The sequence below is a fragment of the Lemur catta genome, chromosome 10, assembly GCF_020740605.2.
Source record: "Lemur catta isolate mLemCat1 chromosome 10, mLemCat1.pri, whole genome shotgun sequence".
In the NCBI taxonomy this organism is placed as follows: Eukaryota; Metazoa; Chordata; class Mammalia; order Primates; family Lemuridae; genus Lemur; species Lemur catta.
This window is the reverse complement of record NC_059137.1, coordinates 83,332,617-83,341,555: the sequence shown is the minus strand read 5'-3', so window position 1 is coordinate 83,341,555 and position 8,939 is coordinate 83,332,617. Positions and strand designations below refer to the sequence as shown.

Below are 8,939 nucleotides of genomic sequence, written 5' to 3'. Positions count from 1 at the left end.
TTTAACTTTGAGTCCCTAGGCCAGTCTGAAAGGCCTTCTCCCAGTCAAAACAGAGGACTATGACCACACAGTTTCTGCTTTCCAAGACTCATTAGCACAGCACTTCACAGCCTCCCAAGTCTCTTGCTTGTGCCCCTAGAGACAAACACATAAGATTTTTTAAAATTTTTATTTTAATTTTTTTTGAGACAGAGCCTTGCTCTGTCACCTTGGCTAGAATGCAGTGGCGTGATCATGACTCACTGCAACCTCAAACTCTTGGGCTCAAGAGATCCTGCTGCCTCAGCCTCCTGAGTAGCTGGGACTATAGGTGCCCACCATGATGCCCAGCTAATTTTTTCTACTTTTAGCAGAGACTGGGTCTCACTCGTGCTGGAATTCCTGAGCTTAAGCAATCCTCCCGCCTCGGCTTCCCAGAGTGGTAGGATTACTGGCGTGAGCCACCACACCCAGCCTCACATAGATCATTTTTAACTTAAAGCCTTCACTGATTTCCTGTGGGAAACAGGATAAGAATGAACATGAGTATTAACCTTTTACTTACAGAGATACTGATCTCTAGCTCCAGAGGGAGACCACCACACAGCCCCTTCCTTCTTTATTTAGGGGTGCTTAAGGTAAAAGTCCACAACAACATAAGTCAAGTAACCCCTCCCTGATGTTCTCCACGAAAATTTGCATTTCTGAGAGGCTTCCAGGGCGACTGACTCAAATTCATCTTTCTCTTCCCCAGGCTGGTGGTAAGTGCAGAACTGCTGGACGAAATATTAAAATGCTGGTGAAAAACAGGAGTAACTGCTTGCAGACCTTGTAGAATTTTGGGCCATGAACTGCAAAGACTGCTTTCTAATCTTCTCACTCTTTTAGATGCTACCATGGGCATTTATTTAAAGGCCCTCCAAAATGACAGTTTTAGTTGAGTTCCAGAAAAATCAGCAAATTATTTTAACCCAGTAGAAAAAGAAGGGGATGTGCCCCTACAGTTTGCAAGTTAAAAGTTCAAGAACTAAATTTGCCCCTTGCTTCCATACTCATAATACAATCGGATCTGTGGATGCCTCAGCTGCACACAGCAATGGGTGCATTCCGAGATGAAAAACTTGAGGTGCAAACCGTTATGCTATATAGTTTCCACTGCAGTTTTATCAACTCCTTAAGAAATCCTTGCCTGGTCTTTTTGAATGCTGGGCATAAGTCGGTAAATAGAGAGTAGATGATTTAAATAGTTCCTCTGTAGTTCTGAAATCAACTCTACCTTAAATCTACAGAGCTGTGGATAATATAATCACTCCTGTACTGTTTTCCTGGCCGGCAGCCATGGCAAGAGTCCCTTTCACTTGGCGCCAATTACAAAGAAAAGCAAGAAATACTTTAAAAAACATACATGCCAAAGACCTGGAGTTAAGTTACTAGAGTAGGGCTGTGTAAAGGTTTGGTGGCTCACTAAAAGAACTTGGGAACTGGGCTGTTGGCACTCAGAGGACACAGAAGCAGCAAAAGTTGCGGGGTGGCAGAGGGTCGTGAGCACACCTTACCCCTGATTCCGGAACCGCTCAGACTTTTCTTTACCGCGGGCCTTTTTTGTGAACAAAGCTCCACGGAACAGCCCTCCGGGGTCCCCGGGAGCCGCGGTCCGCGGTGCTCGGACGCCTCCACAGCAACGTCCGCGGCCGCAGTGGGCGCGCGCGGTTACCCCGGACAGCCCCAGCCGCCGGCGGGGGGCACCGTCGCCTCGGCCGCGCCACTGGGCTGCGGGCACCCGGGGGCGGGCTGGGGGCGCGGGCAGCGGCAGGAGGCGCTGTAGCTAGAGCTGCGGCGCGGGTCCCGTGGCGGCGGCGGCGGGAGGGAGCGCGGCAGGCGCCGTGGGCCGGGCCCCTCCTGCGCGGCCGCCTCCCGCCGGGCTCGGCCGGCGCCCGCCATCCCCGCAGCGCCGCTCTGCGTCCGCTGCCCCGAGCGCCCGCCCGCGGGGCTGGCGGAGGCCTCGGCGGGCGAGCGGGCGCGCGGGGCCATGGTCGTGGCCCCCTGACGGGCCGCCGCCGCCGCCTCCATGAAGCGGAAGAGCGAGCGGCGGCCGTGCTGGGCCGCCGCGCCCCCCTGCCCGCGGCGCTGCTCGTCGACCTCGGCGGGCGTGAAGAAGAGCCGCAGCTCCACGCCGCAGGAACCGCACTGCCCGGACCGGCAGGACGACCTGTACCTGGACATCACCGGTGAGCCGGCGAGCGAGCGCGTGCCGGGGCACCCCGCACAGCCGCACCCCGCGCCGGGGTCCTAGCCCACCCACCCAGGCTGCCCGGGCGCCTCCACCCCCACCCCCATAAAAGCCCCAGCCGCCACACCCCCTTTAGGATCCAGCCTCCCTGGGGGCGCCTCCCTACCCCGAGTTCCTAGCTGCGTTTGCTGCCAGCTGTAACTTTATCCGCTGTGCACTCTGCTCCGGGAAAATGGACCGAGGGTCACCTTTCTAAATTGCGGGCGTCAGCTGGGCGCCTGGAATGTACAGTTCCTCCCCTCGGGCTCCTTCTGAGTTCTTGTAGATACATCCTCCTGGGGTTGCGAGCTCGCTTGGCCCTCACGTGAGTCCGAACCTCTCAATCAGCCCCAGAGGATTCCCCGAGCGCGCCTGGCGCGGGAGCTGCCCCTTTTTGGCGTTGGCCAAATCCCTTCTGCTGTGTAGAGATGGAGACCCGCCTGGGGCAGCGTTCCCGGCCAGCCAGGCACCGAAGCCAGAGCCACTTTTCCTGGTTCTCACTGCGCTCTCCCTTCCCCAGCGCGCTCATACCCCAGCACACCTCGAGCCTCCTGGGGTTCATTGTCCTGGATGCATCAGGAAGGAAGGTGTCACGTTGATGGCATGTGAGCCAGTCTGCATGCTGAATGTCCAGAGTTGTCACTCTTGAGAACTCCCAGTCATCAGAGCAGGTAGAAAAGCAGCCCTTCGATAGCTATTTTATCAGTGCTGATTCTACCATTCTTGGAGACTAATAAATCCAATTTGGCAGCTGTTAGGTTTGCCGGGATTGACAGTGAAGCCGTGTGAAGGCACTAAATGTGATGACGTCTGTGGAAACGCTTTGTAAACAGCGTGTCTGTTACCATTTTAGGGAATTTGCAGTGCGTTTCCTGGGGTGGGGAATGTGTCAACCTCTGTGTGCGGTGTTTTTGGAAAACTTTCCCACCCTTATAACCTTTGATAAGCCAGGTAAGCTGGAGTGGCAGGAACATTAATTTAGAAGTGTTTATACAAACAGAAATTTAGGAGAAATTATATTCTAGGTTGATAGACAATCTGGAAACTAAGGTTCATTTTAAAGGAAGCTGAGAGTAGAGCAGGTGTCTCACCGCTGGAAGGGTGGTCTTAGGGAACCTAATTACTTGGGCATTCCAGCACCACACGTGGGCAAAAATTTAACAGTTTCAAATGTCACTCCTGAAATGGACATACAGTGTGGTTGGGCATAGAGATGAAGGGATCGTAGAATAATTGGGCTACAGAAATGGTACTGATGCCAGGGAGTTGCCCATCACTGCAAATTGTAATTGCTGTGTGCCTTTGAATGAGAATGAATTTTCCTAATTCCTGTTGGGGTTAGGGAGAGCTGGACTGAAACCACATTGTGGATTTTTAGGATGGAAGGAGGACAATGGTGCATGTAAATGATGCTTCTTGGAAAGTTTTGAGATAGTCTTTGGGAATCAGTAAATTGGTAGGACAGGTGTTTTGTTGTCTTTTGGAAAGAATTTCAGATGATGTAGAAATAACAGAACCCTCTAACTTCCCCCCAAAGAAGCCAAGGGCCAGAGATAAGTGATCTGGCCACATTGATGCAGTTTCTTTTTGGATCTCACTTTTGTAGGCTCCTCCCAAAAGGATACTTAGAATGAGTTGTTATAACTGTAACAGCTATTCTTGTTTTTTTTCCTAAGTTATTTAGTTCTTTCTAGGCATTTCTTTGCCTAATGGACAGATTTATATCTTACTTACTGAGTTTAACAAGTGGGAAATCTCATGAAATGGTAACTTGAACTTGGGGAACAGGGAAGTCCTTTTATATTCTTTTTTTTTAATTTAAAAAGTATTCTGATTTACTTAGATTTTCAAGTTCCTCAAATAACGGCAGTAAGTAAAAGAAAAAATCTGAGTGGCCTCATATATATCTTTATCCAATTAAAAAATTCTAACTTTATTCTTGGTCTTTTATACAGCTCTTTTAATTCTTAGTATCATCTACATTCTAGAGGAGCAATCCTCTTAGAGAATGCTTTATTCATCAGTCAGTTAAAAATTTGGTCCCATTGTCTTTGAGTCTGAAAAGCTGGATAAATTAATTCTAGTTGCATAATCTTGACTTCATTTCTCAGGTAGTTCACTTTTATAGCATTAAAATTTGGTTGGCAGTGTACTTTTTACAAAAGAAAAACATCTTATTCCCGATGTTGATGATATTTGTTGTTCCTTCAGGTTCTCATTTGAAAGTAAAATTACTTTCTTGGCACTGCTGTGCAATTTATGACATTGATCTTTTTATACCCAGTCCATAATGCTATAACATCATTACAGATTCTGAATTCTGCAAAGCCCTCTCTCTATTTTAGGACCATCTCAGCCAAATCATTCTCTGCATTTTGCTCATTTATAACTCATTTGTATTTGTATGAATAGTGCTATGGAATGAATTCATGTGTCCATTCAACAAGTATTTATTGTGCAACTGCTTTGAACAAGGAATTGAGCCAAGTGTTATAAAACAAGGGGGGAAGAAACGTGACTTTTGCCCCTTTTCTCTGAAGATTAAGAAGGAAAACACTCTTAAGTCATCATCTCAATGAAGACAGGTAATGAAGGAATCATTCATTACATAGTTTTGCTCCCTTCATTTAAACAGTGTCAGTTTGAGAGAATTTTGTGCTGGAAATGTCACTTGATAATTCTTATACAAAGTGAATCATTTTTCCAATATCTGGTGAAAATGATCTGTCTAATGGTGTCTCTTTTCTTGTGTGTAAGTGTGTGTGCATGTCTGTGTGTGCATGTTTTAACCTTTCAAAGAAATGAAGGAAAAGCTTCATTTTGGTATATAACTAATCATATGTATTATATATATGAATATTTATAGTTAATAACTTACTGAAAACCCTATCTCTACTAAAACAGATCCAAAGTAAAAGGTCTACATTTCAATTAATTCTTTATCTCTAATTTGAGTCTTGAACTATCCCAGAGGATATCATTTAAAGTGAGATTTTTTGTTTATTCTTGGTAAGATATAATTACAGACCACCTTTTAGGCTGAATGTTGCTTCTTAAATTGAAGGCACTAAAGGTAAAGATTCCTAAATATTTCAGGAACTAAATTTAGTTGTGTAACTGAAAAGCTTAGTTTGTGAGCTGAAAAGCATTCTGATTTTCACATTCTTTTATGGGTGCTGAGGAAGAAATGCTTTGACATAAATGTATAACAGAATTCAAATTACAGTCTTAAATTTTTGGGAACTTGTTCTCAATTTGCTCTTGGAATTTATTATTGTAATACTGTCATTAGGTAGCTTGTTGGCAGCACCTAATACATGAAACTGAAGCATGTTAATATGCATTTCTTTCCTTTTTGACAATGAACTGTCACAAATCCTTTGAATTTAGCTAGCAAACGTAACTGAGGCTCATATTTAACTCCACTATTACTAATAATATAGTCTACTTTTAAACCACTGTGACTAAAAGGCTTAATGCACAAATTCAATCAAGATACATTTGAGTGCACTTTATAGTCTCATCCTTGCAGTTGCTGCTGCAAGAGCTGCAATAGAGATTTCAGACCTGACCACTGATCTCTGAGGAGTGACACTAGCACACAAAACTGGGCAAGACAAGGTATAACCTGGTGTTGCCAACTGTATTGCATGGAGGAGCTTCTGTAAATGGCAGGGCTAGTTAAATAAGATGAATGCCTCTGAATGAATGGGATCCTTGGAAAGGAGGATTGAGCTGGGTTTTAAAGATTTTTCTTATTATCCCCTCCAGAACTATCAGGAACTGTTCTTAATCACAGTAATACCTGAGTCTGCTTTCTCCTCCTGAGTGATTGCTGGGTGGGGATGGACTCTACCCCAGCATGCGGGTAATATCCTCTTCCTACCTCCCCAGACCTGTCCCGCATTGCTCTTTTATTCTGCCATTAACAAGCATTGAGACATGACATTTAGCCTGAATTAAATAACACCTTTGCACCAAAATGAAAAAATGAAATCTCTCTCACTGGGGAGGGCAGACGTACCTCAACGTACCCTTTATCCATTTGGACCTATCTATTTAGGTTGTTTTGATCAAATAAATTTTTATAGCTTAAATCTGTGGATTCAGAAGATAACCATTTCCAGCCACAGTACTACAGGAAGTTTTTCATAATGTTACAGTTTGGGGAATTTCCAAACTAAAGATGGGGTATATTCTGAAAGCTAACCAATAAAATCGGACCTTTTTCCCAAAGCTTTGTGTTAAGAACGCCTATTTTAAAATTATTTCAGAGAACAAATATTATTCTAATATAGAGATTTATGAATAGAAATATTAAATTTCATTATTTTATGCTATAAAAGCATTAATGCCAATTTTGTGTGTACCTGTTACACACCCCATTTAACATAACCCTATGCAATAGTGTTTTGTTGTAATTATATTGTTTTTGAAATATTTTACTGAAACTAAGTAGGCATATATAAAACTGCAGTCAGTGTCTTGTTTTGTGTTCCCCCAGAACAGATACTGAGTCAAGGATTCCAGTGCAAGTACTTCCTTTGGGAATGGTCCCAGCCAGGAAGCACTGGAAGGGGAGTGGGGAGGTGAGCTGGTGAGGAAAGGCAGGCAACCCAAGGAAGTTACCACTGTGGTAGCTGGAGCTGGATCCCACAGGGGAAACCTGGGATCCAGCAGAGGACACATGCTTCAGAGTTAACCTAACAGGCTTGAGGGGGCTGGGTTATTTATACCCCAGTCACTGCTTGACGGCTGCTGGGGTGGGGCGAGTGATGATTTTCAAGTGCTGTGAGGGTGGACAGAAATGGATCTATAGGCCAGAGGTGCAATTGGAAACCGTGCTGAAAGCGGGGAAGGGACATGAGTGGTTCTTAAAGTACCTGCTGCATTCTAGTATGTTATTGTTAATTTTTTCCTTAGTGCTGTTATTGTAAGTTCTTAGCTAGTTAGCGCTCAACCACTACCCCAAGTTGAGTGTGTTATTGTCACTATGTTGTGTCCTGGTGGGGCATTTTTGACAGCTAGTGTTGAGAAAAGGTGTGCATGTGACTGCAGGTTTGTTAGAACCAATGGAAGAGTAGGTGCTAAGCTGGATGGTTCTCAGGAGAGCTGAATGAGTCCCTTTCAAGGAAATGTTTAAGGAAGCCAGGCGAAGATCAGTGTGCAATTAAGGACTGTTGGCACTTGTTTGATTTTCATGAAAGGCTTTATAAACATCACTGTAGCTTGGAGATTTGACTAATAATTGTGTGATTAGAACAATTATGGCCAGTGACAGGTCCTGACTTCAGTGAATGTGAAGTGATTGGAAGAGCTGAGCCATTGCCAATGTAGAATGCCAGGAATGGATCTCCATGGAGACTTTGCAGATTCAGTTCAAGTTCCATTTCCAGGAACAACTGTGTCCTCAGCTAAATGGAGTCTGTGCCTGTGAAGTCAACCAGCTTAAGTCATTTCTTTCTAACAAGGCCAGACAACAAGTAAATAGGTACTCTTGGTAATGTTTCAAAGTAAATAAATCTACTGGTTTAACTGCTCAAGAGTTTATAATCTGTGTATCGTATACTTGTAGGAAGCATTATACAGATGGGCAGTGAGGAAGTCCCAGGTTATCACACGTGGCGTAATTCTGTGCTGTTTTCCATAGGTACCTTTTTGGATGCTTTCCTCACTTTTATTAAAACCTTTTTACTTGTTCTTTGGAAATAATAATTCAGTCTGTTGTTCTTAGTGGAGGGGAAAAGTAAGTCATACTGCTAACTTTGTAAAAGGTGGAATTTAACAATGCCCAAGTTTTCAGATGGGATCAAGATTCAATAATAAAAGCCTTGACTCTGAAAGCATAATAATTTTAGAAATATTTTTTTCTGTTTTTTGAATATCAGTTGGCAGCTCTTAGAACTTATTTGAATTAGTGCTGGTGATCTTCCCCCCCGAAAGCCTGTTCCACACACTTGAGGTGCAGTCACAATTCTGGGTTCATGACATCTTCATCATCGGTCCACGCATGGCCCTTTGTGAGACATCCTCTGTTTTTCAAACATGGCTCACTAGACAGAACTAATACCCATTCACCTAGAGCTGCATCTTTTTAGTTTTTTATTTATTATTTGAATAGGAAATACATGTACCTGGTTCAAAATTCAACATACAAAGCACAGACTAAGACATTTTCTTATTTTCCTTCTTCAGAATCAGTCAACATTACCCTCTCATATCTTGTAAGATGCTCTATGCATTTATAAATATATGTGTGTATGTATTTATGTGTTCATATGCCCTCGTACAAATTACAGCACATCATTCCCACTGTCCTGCACTTTTGCTTTCTCGCTGCTCTTAGGTTGCTCAGTGAGCATGAAACTGGAGCAAAGGGAGATGGAGGATCTCAGTGGATGGTTAAGCTGCTGGTTTCCATGCAGCAGCTGGTTGGAAGCTGATGGTTTCAAGCTGCTCTAGGTTGAGATGTGATAATAGCCTCTGTGTAGTCAGTGTCTGTTCCATGCTATTAAATAAGATGTATGTGTCTTTCCCAGTGCCAAATAAGGTTTCTATGATACCTCATTGTTTTTTTTAAAAAAAAAAAAAAAACAGAGAAGAAAAAAATCATCAATGATCCTAATAACAGCAGGAGTCCTTATTAGGTTAGACTTTGTTTTGTTGTAATAATAAACAAACCCCCCAAATC

At 43.9% G+C, this 8,939-nt stretch overlaps 1 pseudogene; it reads right to left on the bottom strand.

The window, feature by feature from the left end:
• Positions 1-1,804: 1,804 nt before the first annotated feature.
• LOC123645720 lies at positions 1,805-2,202 on the bottom strand (annotated as a pseudogene).
• Positions 2,203-8,939: the final 6,737 nt, after the last annotated feature.